We start from the raw sequence: 17,246 nt of genomic DNA on the forward strand, positions 1-17,246 counted from the left end.
CCCAGGTAGATACTCAAGCAGCTCCATGAGCGTGCAGTTCGGACTGTCTGCACGACCTAATTGCATTTTAATATGCTACATCTATACACCAAATCTAATTATGTCTAGGCTACATGCAGAACATTGAATGTTATTTCAGAAGTGGAAAAAAATGGCTTTTGTTGTGGAATTGCTTTTTTCACCTCGAGGAGGAGCTACTCGCTCTCGCAGATCCACTCATGACAACGTAGCCGGCTGATTCGACTGACTCGTACTCAACGTAGCCTAACCGGCCGGCTGATCCGACTAGCCCGGATTGCTACTCAGCCGCTCCAATCTGAGTCTCATGGTCTGTGAGTCTGCAATGTTTCCGGCTCTGCGGGAAGTTAACCAGTTATCTCGGACTGCCTGCTCACTCAGTCACTTGAGTTAATTTGTGGAGTTGTGGTTGCCTACGAAATTGTTAAATTTTTGGCAGCTACGATGGCTAGGGCTAGGAGGCTAGTTAATGTTGCAAGAGGTTTGTGTATGGCGCTGTTTATCGTTTTAGATTGAATTGTAGTAGGACTCAACTGATCCGAGTTAATGATACTAGAGACTCGCGACTCATGGGTTAATTTAAAGACACGGGTGAAAGATCCGAGTGAATCATGACTTAAACACCTTTAATGACGACAGCGCTCAGCTGTGTCGGAGGAAGATTACTGGCAGTCTGGAGCACTGAAAGCACAGAACAGTTGGGCGATCCTGCAGATCAGCAGGTCGGTGGACTTTGACAGCGACAGTTTGTTGTTTCGTGAGAGTTCTTCGACGTTAGCTAGACTACTCAATCCAGACTGCAGGGCAGGCTGCTATCATGGCAGCTCGCAGGTCAGCAGCAGTTCCTTGGTCGCGGCAGCGGCAGATCTCTCGCAGAGGCTAGTAGCGGTCCTGAGAAACATTTTCGAGCAGACGGTGAATAGCAGCGCCGTTCACGGATGGATGTCAGAGGACCAGGGCAAAAACTAGCCCAATGGACTAACGTTAAAGTTAGGCATCAACCTGCGATTCTTCCTCACTGCTCCTGTGAGACGTACAAAAAGCACACAAAGCAAAGAAACAAAGAGTAAATATTAGATTCAACATCCAAAGATTATTTATTTTATAACAGTATAGTATGCCAGCAACGCATTGCATCCCAAACCGGATAAACTGGAGGACAGCGACAATTCTTGTGGATCTTCGATAAAAAGCCTAGTGTTTACAGCCAAGTTTTTCCACTCTAAATCCATTTTAAACAGGCTTAAAAAACGCTGGCCGTCTATGCAATACCTGCAGTGCTACTAGCAGCAAGGCTAGCTACAGACAAAGTGGGTAACGTTAGCGCTAATGGCTATGAATTTGCAGCTAACACACAATGGACACGATATTAAGCGATTATGGTGAATAATAAGCAAAGCTCACCAATTTAGCCTTAAAGCTCATGTTCACATAGTTGTGGATGCATGTTTAAAAGAACCTAGACTACAAGCTAACCGTAGCTACTACCCAGCTTGTCTGGCACGTTTCAGGTTGTCAGAATTTCAGAGTAAACTAAGTTTGTAAACTTTCATGTTTAATACAGGCCTAAATATTTAGCAGACTAAAATGACATCAACACCAGTTTACATTTAAAATGATACTTGTATAATGTACCTACCAATAATTACAAAGACGTGCAGCCTGTAGTCTTCCACTCTGCATAATCACATAACGCAGAGTTGCAGGTTTATGTGGGGGGAAAGTGTTCCGTTAGTTGTGGCGCGTCAGGTCTGCACAGCTCCTGCGGATCTGGCCCACACCGGCCGGGCGGACTCAATTCAGTTGTGGCGCATCTGGTCTCTGGCTGCCCCGGATAGGCGCCGCACCGCCCTGGATGGACTGTCACAGTCAGAAGCTACAGACAAGTCTGGCGCAAAGTTGGTGCAGATCTGCATAGTGAGTGCGACTGCTGCGCGAATCTGCTGATTCAAAAACGGATCTGGCACAGATGTAAATGCTGTCTGGGTATTGTCTACGAAGACGTAGGCTAAAATACAACTATCTACAGTCATCCAAAAATTAATTGCCAGAGATAGGCTATGAAGGGAAAAAGTGCAGCATTTTAAACATGGCAAGATTATTTTTACCGGAACAGTTTGTTCTAATTTGTCTCGTCAAATTCGTGCTTGTGGACATCAATCACCTACAGCAGGGGTCTCAAACACCCGGCCCGCGGGCCTAATCCGGCCCGCGACGTATGACAAAATAATAATGTAATCCGGCCCTTGAGGCTATTAATTGCGACAAACAACGATACTGATTAAAATAGACGATAGATCCAGGTACGGTGACAAATCTCATTTGTAGGCCTACTCTGCTCCACTATGTGCAAGACATCCAGAGCTTGATTCAAACCCAAAATCGCTGCAAAGTTTTCGGGAAATACTTGTATTACACGAGAAACACAAAGGCGTGCATATGTAATGACGCCGGAAGCGATGCAGGCCATAGTGTTGCAGAAATTGAAGCAGAAATAGGCCTACACCAAATGTTGAAAAACGTTCACGTGTGATGAAGTCTTAGGTAAGCTTTGTTATTCACCTATTCTAATTCTGAAGGAGAATATCCTTTTGGAGATTATGATCGATCGTCTATGACAGTGATAGTGACGGTGCGTCTGTGAATGGTGCGTGTATAGGCTACAACGGTGTCCACTAAGCATACCATGCTTGTTTCGACCCTCAGCCCAACATAGCTTGGAGGTTGCAGTGGTAATCGTGATGATGGTGTCCGTAATGGATGTGGTACAGACAGCAGGGCTAGTAGAAATAGGGCTTTAAAGAACTACAAAGTCACCCGTAATATGATCGCGAACTTCTGGGTACTGCAGATTACCCCGATAGGAACTGTTTGACCAGAATGTTTTTTATTGTAGGCCTATATTGTAGTAATCTATTACTAAACCACAACATCTTAGGTGTTTTCCTGTTAATTTGTTATGTGGGTAATATGAAAAAAGGAAAGTAAACCTGCTTAAATATGTTCATCCAGTATAAAGGTGCATAATTTGAGGTGCTTGCCATCCAGTGACAAATTACATGGGTAAATTTACCCCCTTCATAAACTTTTGTTTTACTCAAAGATTTTTACATTTACAGTAGGACTTTATCTCTGACCACTTTCAAGCCATGGCCTTTTGACATTTTGATATAAAAATCCAATGGTGTTGGCAATGGCTTTCTTAACCCTGATGCCTAGTTTGCCAGGTTTAAAAAAGTTATGAGAGGAAATATTTTTATTTGGTGTGAAAAACACACACATACCTGTTTTATGTTTTCATTTATTTTATAATTTGTATTAATATTTATTTTATCATTATTTTATTTATAAGCTAAGGTTGCTAGCACAGGTGTCTAAAACTAGATAAAAACACTTGCACTTTCTGTTTGCAGTTTTGTGTGGTATTTGAAAAAAAGAACATTGCATTTTCAGAAATAGCCGGCCCTCCAATCAGATGACATTGGCAGAATTGGCCCCCAGCTCATTTGAGTTTGAGACCCCTGACCTACAGTATCTTCTGTCCTTCTATTTCAAGTTATCATGAGTGTCATTTGATTATATAATCACAAAATAAATTAAAACAGAATATGTGCTATAGCCTACAGCTCAGTTAGGCTAACTCCCGTATGTCAAAATAAACTGATTTTTGAGCTGAACTTAACACAGCAACCTCAAACACCACTGTTGAACCTAGGCTACTGCTTCAGTCATGTAAGAAATAAGCAGTTTATGAATTATCTTTACCCGTTTAATCAAGTCCACATGACTAAAATAACAGCATATTTAAAGGCTGAGCTAGCGTAACAGCCTAATATAGCCGGTGCTGCAATGAACTACTAAAAAAAGTTTCATACAATAATGAACTTTATCACTCACATTCAGCTCACCGAGTTTTTCTGGGTGGTTATATATCCATGCAGATCGTCTTCGAATGAGTCATCGCTGTTACATGTTATAATATGTTACAGGATTCATGACTTTAACGACATTAATGTTACATGATGCTGACTGACGCTATGTAGGCTACCATTTTAACGTCTGCTGAGTCTACTGCCTACCAAAACCTGTCGCTGTTCAGTTCAAGTTAAATGATCAAATATTGTTTGATTTTGTGTCAACTTTCAGAGGGAAGACATGTTCCTCTCTGGCCAAATTTCACAGCTTCTAAGAAAGTCTATTGTCTTCATGTAAACCGAGTTTTGAACAGAGAAAAAAAGTTAGGCTACCATAGGCTACATGCAGGTTCTCCCATAACGTTATCGATAAAGATCAATGCACCAAATCAGGGCGATTTTAGCGAAATGACGTTCCTGTGACAGGCTATCAAATATTGAACAATGGGATAACGTTTCATCATCACCTTTATTGATGCCTGAAATGTTGACATTGCTGAAATACAGAGATGTAGCCTACTGAGAGGCAACTGCAGACAACGATGTTCAATGGGTTCAACTTGTCCCTTGCCTACCAGGTGTATGTAAACAAAGCTATAGAACCTAGAATACGTCACATGAAAAACGTTAATAGAGGGTTAATTTGAGAAAAAATAATTGATAAAAAAAAATAACGCAGATTAATCAATGCAAAGAAAGTGTTGACATTGAGGGGAGTGTTAATTTATTTTTATTGTGTCCCCTAGGTTATATCTGTGGCCTGAAATGCCTTGTATGTGAAAAAAAAACTTCTTCCCGAACCAATTTTGAATTTATTTCCTCAGCATATTAGGTCATATCATAGATTATTATGGCCATTATTTGAACAGTGAAAATAATAATAAAAGAGTTTTTGAACTTTAATGTCACTAATGCTGATTATTCAATGATTCATTTGAGTTTAAATATTTAAAATACTTTCACAGCAAAAATTATATATGTGATTAATTTAGATTAATTAATCACAGAGTATGTAATTAATTTGATTATTTTTTTAAATCGATTGACAGCCCTAATATATTTATATATTTAAACAAACACATGCACTTACGTAGCCCCCCTGCCCCTGCTGAAGTTCAGACAATTTCCCTATCCAGCCCTGTCGTTCTTTGCCGTCCATTTCCTGTCAATCTTCACTGTTCTACTGAAATAAAATATATATAAAAAAAAACATGCACTTACTTAGCCCCCCTGCTGAAGTTCAGTTTAAAGGGACACCAGGCAACGTTTTCGTGTTAATTAATCATCTTCGTAAGTCGGTATATGGTTAAATGACTCATTACAGGCCGAATGAAGACTCTCTCGCCCGCCCCTATTGCCTGTAGGCAGAATATCCCGCTTGCAAGTATCGTACCCGGCGACCGAAGCAGGATCAGTTTACAGCACAGAGGCAGGCTAACGAAACGCTAGCATTTGTTGCAAACGTGTGTATAATGGCAGAGCCGGCGAAGAAGCAGCGAAAACCCTTGATGGAAGATGCAAAGAAAAGGAAAAGAGCTTCAGACCGAGCGAGGGGGAGTTTTGTAGAGAAAAAGCATCAGGCTTGCCTGGTGTCTCTTTTAACTGACGGGATCCAGCCCTGTCTGTCTTTCCTATACACTATTGCATTGAAATTATATATATATATATATAATCATTTCAACATGCACTTACTGCACTTACTTAGCCCCCCTGCCTCCGCTGAAGTAACCTAACCAACATATGTTTTATTAACAAAAAAAACATTTAATTATGCTAAAATTAGTATTGAAATGTGCTATTTTCCCTATTAATTGCGTCTACCTTCACAATTTAACACATTCTTCAAATTTTATTGTAGAATTGGAAAGTCCAGACCCTTTTACCTATATTTAGATATCAAGATCATCAAAATGTGATTATCCAATCCCAATCCCAGTCAAAACCAAGTATAATGGCGGCCATCTTGGAAAAAATGGCGTATTGGATTTTTTACGTGGCTAATGTGGTTTTTGGATAAAGTGGGTCCCAAAGAATATTTGTGCCAAGTTTGATGCTTGTATCACAAATTGAACGAATGTTTCACTAATCTGCCGCACTACAGAGGGGGCATTGGCTCACCTCTGGGCCACTTATTGGCTCATTGAGCTATTAAAGCGGCTTAGGTGGGTAATGGCAGGTAGCGCTTAGGGTTGCAAAGGGGCGGAAAATTTCCGGAAACTTTTCGGAAACTTACCATGGGAAGTTAAGATGGGGGAATTTTGGAAATATTCCAAATTGGAAACTTTCATGGAATTAAAGGAAATTATGGGAATTAATGGGAATTTACGGGAATTAACTGGGAATTTTGGGTAATTCATACAAACTGTTTCATATACAAACATTAACGTTTTGTTTCGTAATAAGCAATATGAATTGTGTGTTCGTATTTCGCTTAGCTTAGCATGCAAAGCTAGTTAGCATGCTAGCGGGAATCCCATTCTCTGCCTATGGTTTACTAGCGTGCTAAACTAGCCACACTGAACTGCCCAAGATACACAACACCACTCAACAACAAAATCTGATTGGTTGGAACATTTTTTCCTCATGCATATGAACACACCATAGGTTTCTAGCAGCCTATGCCGATTGCTGTGTGCATGTGATTGACATATGTGCAGGGTAGAAATTCGACTGAAATTGCATTAAATCAGGTTGTTTTAATGAATATTAGACTGCAAGATGGGGTTTTGTCCACTACATTTAAGTTCCCTGTTATAGACTAACTTGCCATATTAAAAATTCCCAGTTTATTCCCATTAATTCCCGTTTATTCCTGTTATTTCCCATATATTCCTGTTAATTCCCATGGAAAGTTTCAAACTTTGAAAATTCCCGGAATTTTGCAACCCTAGTAGCGCTATTGTTTTTTGCAACCCTAGTAGAGCTATTGTTTGAATGGAGTGTTTGTCGTCGCTGGAAGAGGAGTGAGTCTCTGGGATTTTCGCCTTTGGACTTTGCCACGACAAGGACTCTTTTAGGACATTTGGGATTGTAGGACTGGGCTACATCGACTGACCCTCTTCTGTAAACTCCGACATACGGAGCACCCTCGCGATTAGTCTCCTACACACTGACTAACACAACCTTACACTTAGGTTAGGGACCCATGGCAGGTAGTATTGTAATTATTTAGTTTCCCCTAGACAGTGCATTGTTGTGTTCGGAATCTGCTGCCGCAGTGGGCATCCCCCAACAATTAGGAGGCTCGACCGGGTTTGGATTGTTCGTTTGTGTAGCTTTGGTTGTTTTTGCAAACTAAGTGATTTGGGTTTAGCGGTTTGGCTAGTAGTGGTGGATAAAGCCATAATGGGTAGTCATGGGTGTTGAGTTGTGAAAACAGTGATGTGGTGACCATATTCAGCCAGGGCCTGTATTAACGGTGTTCTGTTAGTCAAACTGAAGGCTGATATTGGGATTCGCGTAGTATTCGCCTTATTCACCCAGCGGCCAGAGTGAGGCTACAGGGTACACTTGCCATTACACCTAAGTCCAGCAGATGGTGGAGATAATGCACTCCGTTTGCAAACTGCCAAAAAAACTCATTGAAGAAGAACAGGCCAGCGAACCGTTCTTCTTTTTCAGTGAGCTTTTTTTTTTTGGCAGTTTGCAAACGTAGTGCATTACCACCATCTGCTGCACTGAGGTGTAATGGCAAGTGTACCCTGTAGCCGACATTAAATATATACCTCAGGTGGCTTTTTACTCTGATTAAGTGGCCAGTAGCTGCTAGCCGCTAGAACTTTAAAGCTGCAGTTGGCAAGTCTGACATATTGAGGGGATGTTTTGAATGTTTACAACTCTCATGCCCCTCTCCCACTACCACCAAGCGCCCTCTCATCAAGTTTGTGCTCATCAGTGCGCACCAGACTGTGATTGACAGTCAGATCTCACACAGCCCTGCTCTGATTGGACCAGAAGGACCGGGAGCTGTGGATTTTTGCAATACAAATAACAGGCTCTAGGTGGAGATAGAAGTGCAGGTTTTTTTTCTAAAACCGGCTGATTTATGTTGTTCTGTCGGAGCATTGAGAAAACACTGTGAGAATAGTAGGGATTTGTGTCACTCTTAATGTAAGCATGTTAACTAAACTAGACTTCAGCTTAATTAACGTTAGCACTACTGGTTACACTAGTGTCACTACATGGTTGCTACATTCTTCCGATCAGTGGCCACTTTTTGATTCATTTGCTTCAGTCTTCTGTAGATTACAAGAGAACAAAATAAGCAATGCAGCGCTGTAGGCCACACAATCCTAGACAAATTAACACTTTTGTTTATTGTTAGTTATGTTTTTACATTGTAAAACATGTATTTGTCATTAGTCTACAGCCTTGATGTTTTGATGTGTCTAAAACAAAATGTATTTAGGAGAGAGAAAATCAGTATGAATGCATCAATACACCACTGACTGAAGTCTCCAGTCATCGTATCCAACTGACCTAATATTTAATATCAAATCCGTTAAATAGGATGACTAGAGACTCCAGCCAGTGGTGCATCAACAATGGGACTGTGGTGATGGCACACTGCACGTGCATGGCCGGACTGGGAGAGGTGTGCGCTCATGCAGCAGCACTAATGGACACACTATTAGCTGCTGTTGAGCACAAAGGACAGGCATGTACAAGTGAACCATGTTCATGGGCAGAACAAAGCCAATCGGATATAAAATACAATGAATTAGCAAACACGAAGACATGGGCCCCCCATGAACGAAAGTTCACAAAACTTGGCATGCATTCGGAGGGTGTCATAATGATCCTACACTTTCAATTTCGTGCAGTTTTGACCATGTCAGCCAGAGATATTGTGATGAAAACACCTAATTTTTTGCTTTTTCATTTTTAACTAGGTGGCGCTATACATGAAATAAGTGGTAATGGGATGGGTTGACATGTCTCCTTAAGACCAACATACAAAAAAAAGTTGGACCTCCTAGGCCAGACATGTCAAAGTCAAGGCCCGCGAATGAATTATCTACGGCCCCGGATGATATTTGATTAGTATTAGAACCAGCCCGCAGGCCACAGCCGCCGGCTGCTGTTTTGCACGCACCAATACTCCATTTCCCACCATGCAACGGTAGCCCACGAACTCACTGCGGCGCCGCAAGTGGGCCTCGGCTTCATTATTCATCAGTATTCAGTCAGGGCAGATGTCAACTTTCAGCTACCCCCCTCCCCAGTGTTGTGCCTGAACACGTTCATTGAACGAAAGTTAATGAACTCGTTCATATTTTGAGCGAACGAACTGAACGTACTGTATTAGCCTACTACTGATGAACGTTACTGAACTCGTTCATTCTGGTGTCTGTGAACGGCCCGCTCTTTCAGTTTAACTTCGTTGAATAGGGTGTCCAATTTCTACAGAGCCTTCCACGCGAAAACCCGGCTAAAACACACCGTAAAAAGGCCTTAATATGGCAGCATGCAGGTCACCATTTGTCAAACTATGGGCCGCGGTCCGCAATGTGGACAATGGTCTGCAGAGAAATTATTCCCGGGCCATCGTCTGATAATTTGCTACGCAATTGATCAAGGAGCCGCGGACAGAAAAAGAAAACAAACATTTCTCCAATTAGTAGGAAATACTTGTTTGGTGTCATCAAACATATAGAGGCATAGAATTAAGTCGTGGTATGGGCGTTTATTCAATGCATGCGTGTGCACGTTGGTAGCAAAGCTAAGCTTCAACCTATTGGAAGGCTATTTAATTATGAAACGACATTTAATAGAACGACGTGGATTTATGCAACTTCCATAAAAAACAGAGCACAGACTATATAAAACACTGTTTGGCATTAAGTATTAAAGTCAGCCAAAAGCTATTAATTAGTCTTAGTTAAAGATAGTTAAAGATCTCCAGATCAGTGATTTACGCATGATCTGATCCGCCATTTACCATTCACAAAAGCTGGTATTGTGTTTCCTGAATCCTTACATTCAGGCATTCAAATGAAATGTAATCAGTGTATGAAATGTAATCAGTGTATGATGCTTGCATGAGGGAAACCCACCCATATAACTGCTGTTGTTTTGAGAAGTATTTCTCATGCAAGCATCATGCAACAATGCAAAAACAATGAAACTATTGTAGGCCTAATTATATTTTACATTAGCAAAGCAGTACTCTGATGTGCATGTTTTCACAAACTTTTGTGAACAATCTTAGCACTTTAAACATTGACTGTTTTGAAGTGCATGTATAGCAATATAGTATAAAAATAATAATAATTGTGATATCATTATGATAATTTGATGGGGGGTGGGGAGGAGGGGTGGGTTCATGTAGGTGTGCCCTATGACCCCAAAGTATGCCTTGACTGGGCCTCAGGTCAAAGAAGTTTGAGAAAGGCTGATGTAGACGACAAAGCAGCAAGGAGGCATCGTATGATCATTTAAACAAGTTTTATGACAAAGTCGGTGAGGATGGGAAAAATCGTACATTTCTGTGCAAACTTTGCCCGCACTTCAGTCACAGTCATTATTCATTTAATCATTAAATAAAATACAGTACACGCCTTGGTTCAATAGGTTACGTGCAGTCATTTTAATATGTTTTAATAAACATTGAACCAGTCCGGCCCTCGGCTTGTAGCAAATTTGTTTTTTTGGCCCTCTAATGTATGTGACTTTGACATCCCTGTCCTAGGCCCTACGGTTCTCGAGATATTCACAGAAAACTGTCTCCGGCCACCTACAGGCCAGTTGGTGTATAGTAACATAAATGAATTTATTGTGTGGCCCCCCATGAGCGGAATTCCACGAAACTTGGCATGCATTCAGAGGGTGTCATAATGATCCTACACTTCCAATTTCGTGCAGTTTTGACTATGTTAGGTCACAGATACCTGCGATTACAACACCTCATTTTTACTTTTTTGTGTTTAACTAGGTGGCGCTATACATGAAATGAGTGGTTATGGAATGGGTTACATACAAATGACATAGCCCCTTGAGATCAACATACAAAAAAAATGGTCCTCCTAAACCCTACGGTTCTCGAGATATTATACAGAAAATTGTGTCTGCCCTACCCTCCTTTCGGGGGGTCCAGTCCAGCGGGGGGGGGGGGCTACAGATTAAAACGAAAAATGATGGTTCCATGCTATCCATGTGGGGTTACATGCCCACCAAGTTTCGTGTACCCCGGTCTTACAATGTCCCGGGAATCCTTGACGGAAATTTGGACATGCGAAAAAAATTGCGCGGCGGTCATAATAATATGACATGAAGCAAGCTCCATAATAAATTAACAGAAATATGAATTGGGTGTATCAATACTCAATGTAATGTGCATGGGTAACAAAATGAGGGGCAGGATTGGGCATGTTTTCAAATATTTCTAAAGTGTGTTACTACACCTTTATAAACACATTAGCAATGAAATTCCTTGGTAAGGGCTTACTGGGTATGGGTGAAATATATTCTATAAAGTGTAACTCTGGTGTAAATTGACCCATAGGCCTGTTGTTCACCACATGCAGCTCATAGGAAAAAGAATGAGAGAATTTGGGGCAACGTAGGCCAAGTTATGGACAGCCATGCCCTCATGGGTCTGCTTTAAGCTGCCTGTCCATAACTTGGCCTACATTTGTCCCAAACTGTCTCATTCTTTTTCCTATGGGCCGCATGCTTATAAAACAGAGCTCTGACTATTCTGACTTATGTTTCCATCAGATGGGGGTCTGCAAAATGAAGACACTGCGAGGGAGTCATACTGGAAGGCCATGCAAGATCTCCATGTAGACTTTCACATTACAGCATCAGGACTCATGATCAACCCTGACCTACCGTGGATTGGAGCATCGCCAGATGGTGTGGTGACATGTAAGTGCCATCCGATGGGCGTGCTTGAAATAAAATGCCCGTTCACTGCTAATGGAACTCTAATGGCGCACTCTTAACTCATTGAGTGCCAAAAACGTAATATTACGTTTTTCCTTCCCATGCGTTGAGTGCCAAAAACTTAATATTACGTTTTTAGCTTTTTTTTTACGAAAGTAGACACTCTAACACACCTTATATGTGATTTTGGGAACTCTGTGATGAATGGAAATGAAATATATGACGATCGAAAACTCATGAAAACGCACAATCTGGACATTTTATCTGGACATTTAATCTTAAAACTCTGCTTTTGATTCAATTCAATTAAAAAAAACTTTATCCCCGAGGGGCAATTTTCTCTATGCAGGCATAGTGACATATAACATATAACACAACATATAAGACAGGACAGACAAAGAAAGAATAGGACAGACAGGACTGTAAGGGGGGGGGGTTAGTCCCAGGAGATGGAGGAGGAGGGGGCTTGGATTCAAGTTCAAAAGGCGAATGGTTGCCGCTTTGGGTTGAATCAGTGACACATGCACGTCAGGTCAAAACCAGGCCATTTTCGTGGGTTTATCACTAGGTGGCAGTCTCGCCAGGTCTCGCTAGGTCACTTCCCGGAAACTTTACAGGCAACACTTCATATTTCATCAAAGACGCTACATCTCCATTTCTATAAATAAAACAGGGATTTTGATGAAAACTAGCCACTGTTTAGTTTGGGATTTCTTAGGAATAAACGGTTTGTACCCACTAAGAGCTTAAAGTCTTTCAAACAAGTTTGTATGTATATAGTATGTGTCCATAGCTATCACATAGAATACACTGTGGCTCTACAAAAATCGTCAACAATGATCAAGATTGCTGGCACTCTGGGCCAAAGCTTCTGAAAACAGCGCGGCATTCAGTGAGTTAAGGAATGTGCCGGAGACCCACGCTTCTGTCTTACTGAGATTGCAGAAGGTACAATGACCCTCGGGCAAGATCACAGTTACATGTATCAAGTGCAGGCCCAAATGTGTGTAGCCGAGGTCATGTACGCTGATTTCGAACTGTTCACACAGCGAATCTTGTTTGATGAAACTTTTTTTTGATAAGGCACTTGAGTGTGGAGGAATTCATCAGAACAGACATACTGCCTGAACTGTTAGATAAATGGTTCACAGTGCCACGGATCTCCTCAACTGCTACTCATACCTGTCAACATTTAGCTTTCCAAAAACGGGAGATATTTTTTTTGGGTGTCAGTGTTTATACCGGATCTGTGTTTGCATATTTAATACGTTTCATACACGTGTTTCAACTCTGCATTTCGGTCGTTGCTTTTACCTTACCATTGCCTTACGCATGCCAGTTATGTATCCACCAGCTGCCTGCCTGCAGCCTACTTCTAAAACTCCAAAGCTGCTTGCTGTCAGTTCAGTGTATCAACAACACTCAATAACAGTTTATGTGATGTGATAATTAATTAAATTCCCAACAATTTCACAACAGCTAGTTCTGGAGTAGGCCATTCAACTAGCCTGCTTGCTTACGACGAGACTCAGCAGTTGGCACCCGCTTCCTTATTTGGGTTTTGGGTCGCCAGGGTTTAGCCTATGACAAAAAAGTTGAAATTGAAACTAAGTGATCGTGTATGTGTAGGGTGTATTTCACACACAACCTGGCAACCTGAATGGAACAATGATTTTAAAATGAAGTTTGATGGCCATGCAAATTACGGGAGTTTTCCGGGAGAAATAACAAAACGGGAGGGTGCTGGGAGATGACCTTGAAATACGGGAGAAACCCGGGAAAAACGGGAGTGTTGACAGGTATGCTGCTACTGCTGACCTGGCACCAGAGGGGTGCTATTGTGGAAAGCCAATTGATAATGCAGACATCCTCTCATGCGTGGCTAAGACTTGCAAACGAAAACACTTCCATAGGTTGTGTTTGAAGCTTACCAGGGTGCCAAAGTGTTGGATGTGTGTGGAGTGCAAAAAACAAACAAAAAAGAAATTAAATGAAATGAAATTTGTACTTGTCATTTACAAATGTAAGTCGATTATTTGTTATTTATCTATTACATCATTTTCATTGCCCATCATTTTCTGACTGTGATGTGTGTATTTGTGGTCATGTAACAAATTATCTATTACTTACATCCCTAAATGCAAATTAGAACACCAAGAGTAATTGCGTAATTACTAACAGAACTAAGAAGACCAACCAAATGTAGGGGTAGAATTTTTTTTTCTATTATGTGGGAACAACAGCTGGACAAGCATTGCAAAGAGCACAGCATACAGTGACTATCTTTTCCAGAGAGGTAGACTGTCCTTGAGCTGCTTGGCAGAGGGTCAGGGGGATGTTGGACTGTAAGATGGTATATTTGTTCCTCACCAGGCCAATCACCCTCTCCACATGTATGCGCACTGAAGCAAGTCCCCTTGTGGATTCGAGCTCCAGTGGGTGCATCTGTTTTTTGCCGTTTGTAAAAGCAGGAAGTTTTAATTGGGCATGAGACAGGCCAAAAGGGTCCTTCACATTGAAACCTCTATCAGCAAGGACAAGATCACCAAAAGACAGTTCCTCAAGGTAGCCACAATTTTCAGTGATGTGCTTGTCACTTGTCCCCCAGCCCTTTGACACAAAGGAGATAACACCGTGGTGTGATTGAAATGAGATACTTTGCTGTGTTGTGGTGTTTGTACTTAGAGTACGTCTGTGCCCTACTTTTCAAGTTAGTTGGCTTCTCTATGAATATCTCAAAACAATCTACAACGTTTAAAACGTTCTCTGAAACACATTGGTAGGCTCATCTGAATTTGGTCGCTTTTTGGCCATAAGATAAGTGGGGACAGTCTAACATCTAATTAAAAATTCTCGCAACAGTTGACTTGGATACACCAAACAAATAAACAAAGAAGAATAGGGGTAAATTAAGTTTCAATCTCATAAGGGTCAAAACAAAACACTGAAAAGGAGACATCTTTGGTCCAGCATTCAAAAATCCCACCAGGAAGTTGAACACCACAAATAATTTTGCAAAGCTGGGAAAGCCAGTAAGTTCTTGCACCATACCGTCATACCATACCCCCCAGGAGATGTCATTGCAAGATTGTTTTTGTATATCAAGATAATATACGCTCGTTTTACTGAATTATGCACTTATTTTACTAAGAACGCATTTGTAAATTGCCACTCCAAGCGCTCTGAGCCAACTCTGAAACTTTTAACCGTTCGTAACTTTGGACCGTGGGTGGAATTATCGTTCGTTTATTCAAAGTGTCACTCTCAGAGCATCCAGAGCGTACTCTGCAGGGCTGCCAACTTTTCAAAAAACCTTGAAGTGAGATTTGGTGGGGCCAACCAAAATTTTGCTGCGGAAATTTTTGTTTGGCTCATTCAGCATTATACCGTACAGTAAAAAAAAAAACGTACATCAGTGGTTCTCAGGTGTAGGGACCAGGCATGGACGGATTATGAACTTTCGGGCCACTGGGCCCACATGTATTAAGGGCTCCCCACTAATTGTCGCATATGTGGAAGGGGGGTTTGGGGGTCCTCCCCCAGAATTTTTTTCATTATTTTGATGTGATTTCCTGTATTCTGGTGCATTTTGGTAGCTTAGAAATCTAGACACACCCTAGCGGCAGCAAATTACATTTGCTTCCAGGGCTAGTCTAGCAACTCTCCGTTGGCTTGTGAGCTCGAAAAATTAAACTTCTATGAGGCTAATCAAATCATTGATAGAGTCGTTAGGGGGGCATAACATAATGAATAATTGATGGCAGAGTTGCAACGGTTTGGCTTGAATTCCCTGCTACTTGAAAACAAAGATGGATATTGCTGTTGGCCAACAGTGTGACCCCAGATAGCAATTTCCTTTGGGCCGGATCCGCATAAAAGCCATTAGATCCGCCTGTAGCGGACATACGGTATCTGACTGTGGGCCAGGTCTGCTCCTGATACAGGTTTCAGCTCTGCTAGCAATGCTGTTTTATCACCGGTTTACAGATTTGTCCCAGGTCCAATTTCCGCAACTCAACTGGAAGTCAGGAGATGCGTTTAAAATACAAAACACCGATTTGGCCCAAACCTGTGATACGGATATGAGCCGAAGGACCATTTTTTCACAGCAGACCCAGGTGGTAATGATATTAATTAAGGTGCTGATTCTGCTAAATTGACCTTTCCCTACTTCATTGTCAACTGGCTGCTAAAGAAAAAAAAAAGGTATTTTGAATGGCACAGATTTAGAAACCATGGGGTGCACTATGTTCCCATGGCCACTTCATTTCTACAGTAAGGCTGGAAAAGAAGATATAGTTGGCTCAATATTGATCATATGCTCGTTTCATTATTTGTATTATTACCTAGCAGTGGTTAAAGTAGTCAATTGTTGTTTGTGTCAGATCAAACAGTGCTATGAGACAACCCCATATTCTTGCCACGCATGCAGAAGTCCAAGCAGTAACGTTAATCAAGGATCTTTGGTTTGCTCACTGTCAATCTTTTGACATGATTTGCCAGCCTGGACTAGGACAGCCCAACTTTTCAAGGTAGGCTCTGCTTTTCTGCTTTTTATCTCTGTTGGTTTATTCAGAGACAACAATAAGCAAACGAAGCTGATTGATAACTTTACTGTAAGGTTATACTATTATTTTCCAGCGATATAGGCTAGGCTACTAGCTTAGCTTGAGCAAAACAGCCATCACAATAACTAGCCTATTTTGGTAACAGCTAACGCCAACAGGATCACTGATGATAAAAAAACGAGTGTAATTGTGACTTAACCTATTTTCAAAAAAGGAATAAATGGCTCATGTTTATTTTTTTGTTGTTTCAGATTGACCATGGAGATGACTGAGGAAGACAGCCTGAATATCGATGGGGAACAGTGGAATTAACACGACTTAAAAGTTTGTCTGGGATTGCACTTCTACAGCCAGGTTGTTGAATAAAAAAAATAATAAGACACTTATGTGTAAAGTTTTTTTTACCCCCCTTGTAGCCTAGCTTATGTTTATCAGTTGAGCTGTTGGGAAAACGTTACTAACTTTAGCCTGGGTGAACCTATAACGAACCTGTTAGCAAATGTGTAGCAAACAGATTTTTCAGGATAATTAGCCCTAATTACCAATCACATTTCACATGTCAAATAAAGCCGGCTGATGTCTGATAAACGGCTCCATTACCACACACAATAAGCGGACCCATTATTGCATATGATAAACAGATCTGGAACACGTCAGTAACAGTAACAGACTACCATACGGAACTGGGCCAGTCTTAGCCCTTATTGGTACCAGATCCGTCAAACGGATCCAGACCAATTTTGGACCGATGTGCGTTTGGACGCCGGATCAGGTCCATTATGCAGATCCGTGCCGGACGTTGTGGTAGGTGTGGCCCAGTTCCGTCCCAGTGTATGTTTGCTATCTGGGACACGAGTTA

General features: G+C 41.4%; 1 long non-coding RNA gene across 1 annotated transcript; it reads left to right on the forward strand.

The window, feature by feature from the left end:
- Positions 1–579: 579 nt before the first annotated feature.
- On the forward strand, positions 580–16,675 carry LOC125302109. Its single transcript, XR_007194845.1, has 3 exons — positions 580–740; positions 11,652–11,801; positions 16,639–16,675. It is a non-coding gene; the product is annotated as an uncharacterized LOC125302109 (long non-coding RNA).
- Positions 16,676–17,246: the final 571 nt, after the last annotated feature.

Source organism: Alosa alosa, chromosome 10 (genome assembly GCF_017589495.1).
Source record: "Alosa alosa isolate M-15738 ecotype Scorff River chromosome 10, AALO_Geno_1.1, whole genome shotgun sequence".
Lineage (NCBI taxonomy): Eukaryota > Metazoa > Chordata > Actinopteri > Clupeiformes > Clupeidae > Alosa > Alosa alosa.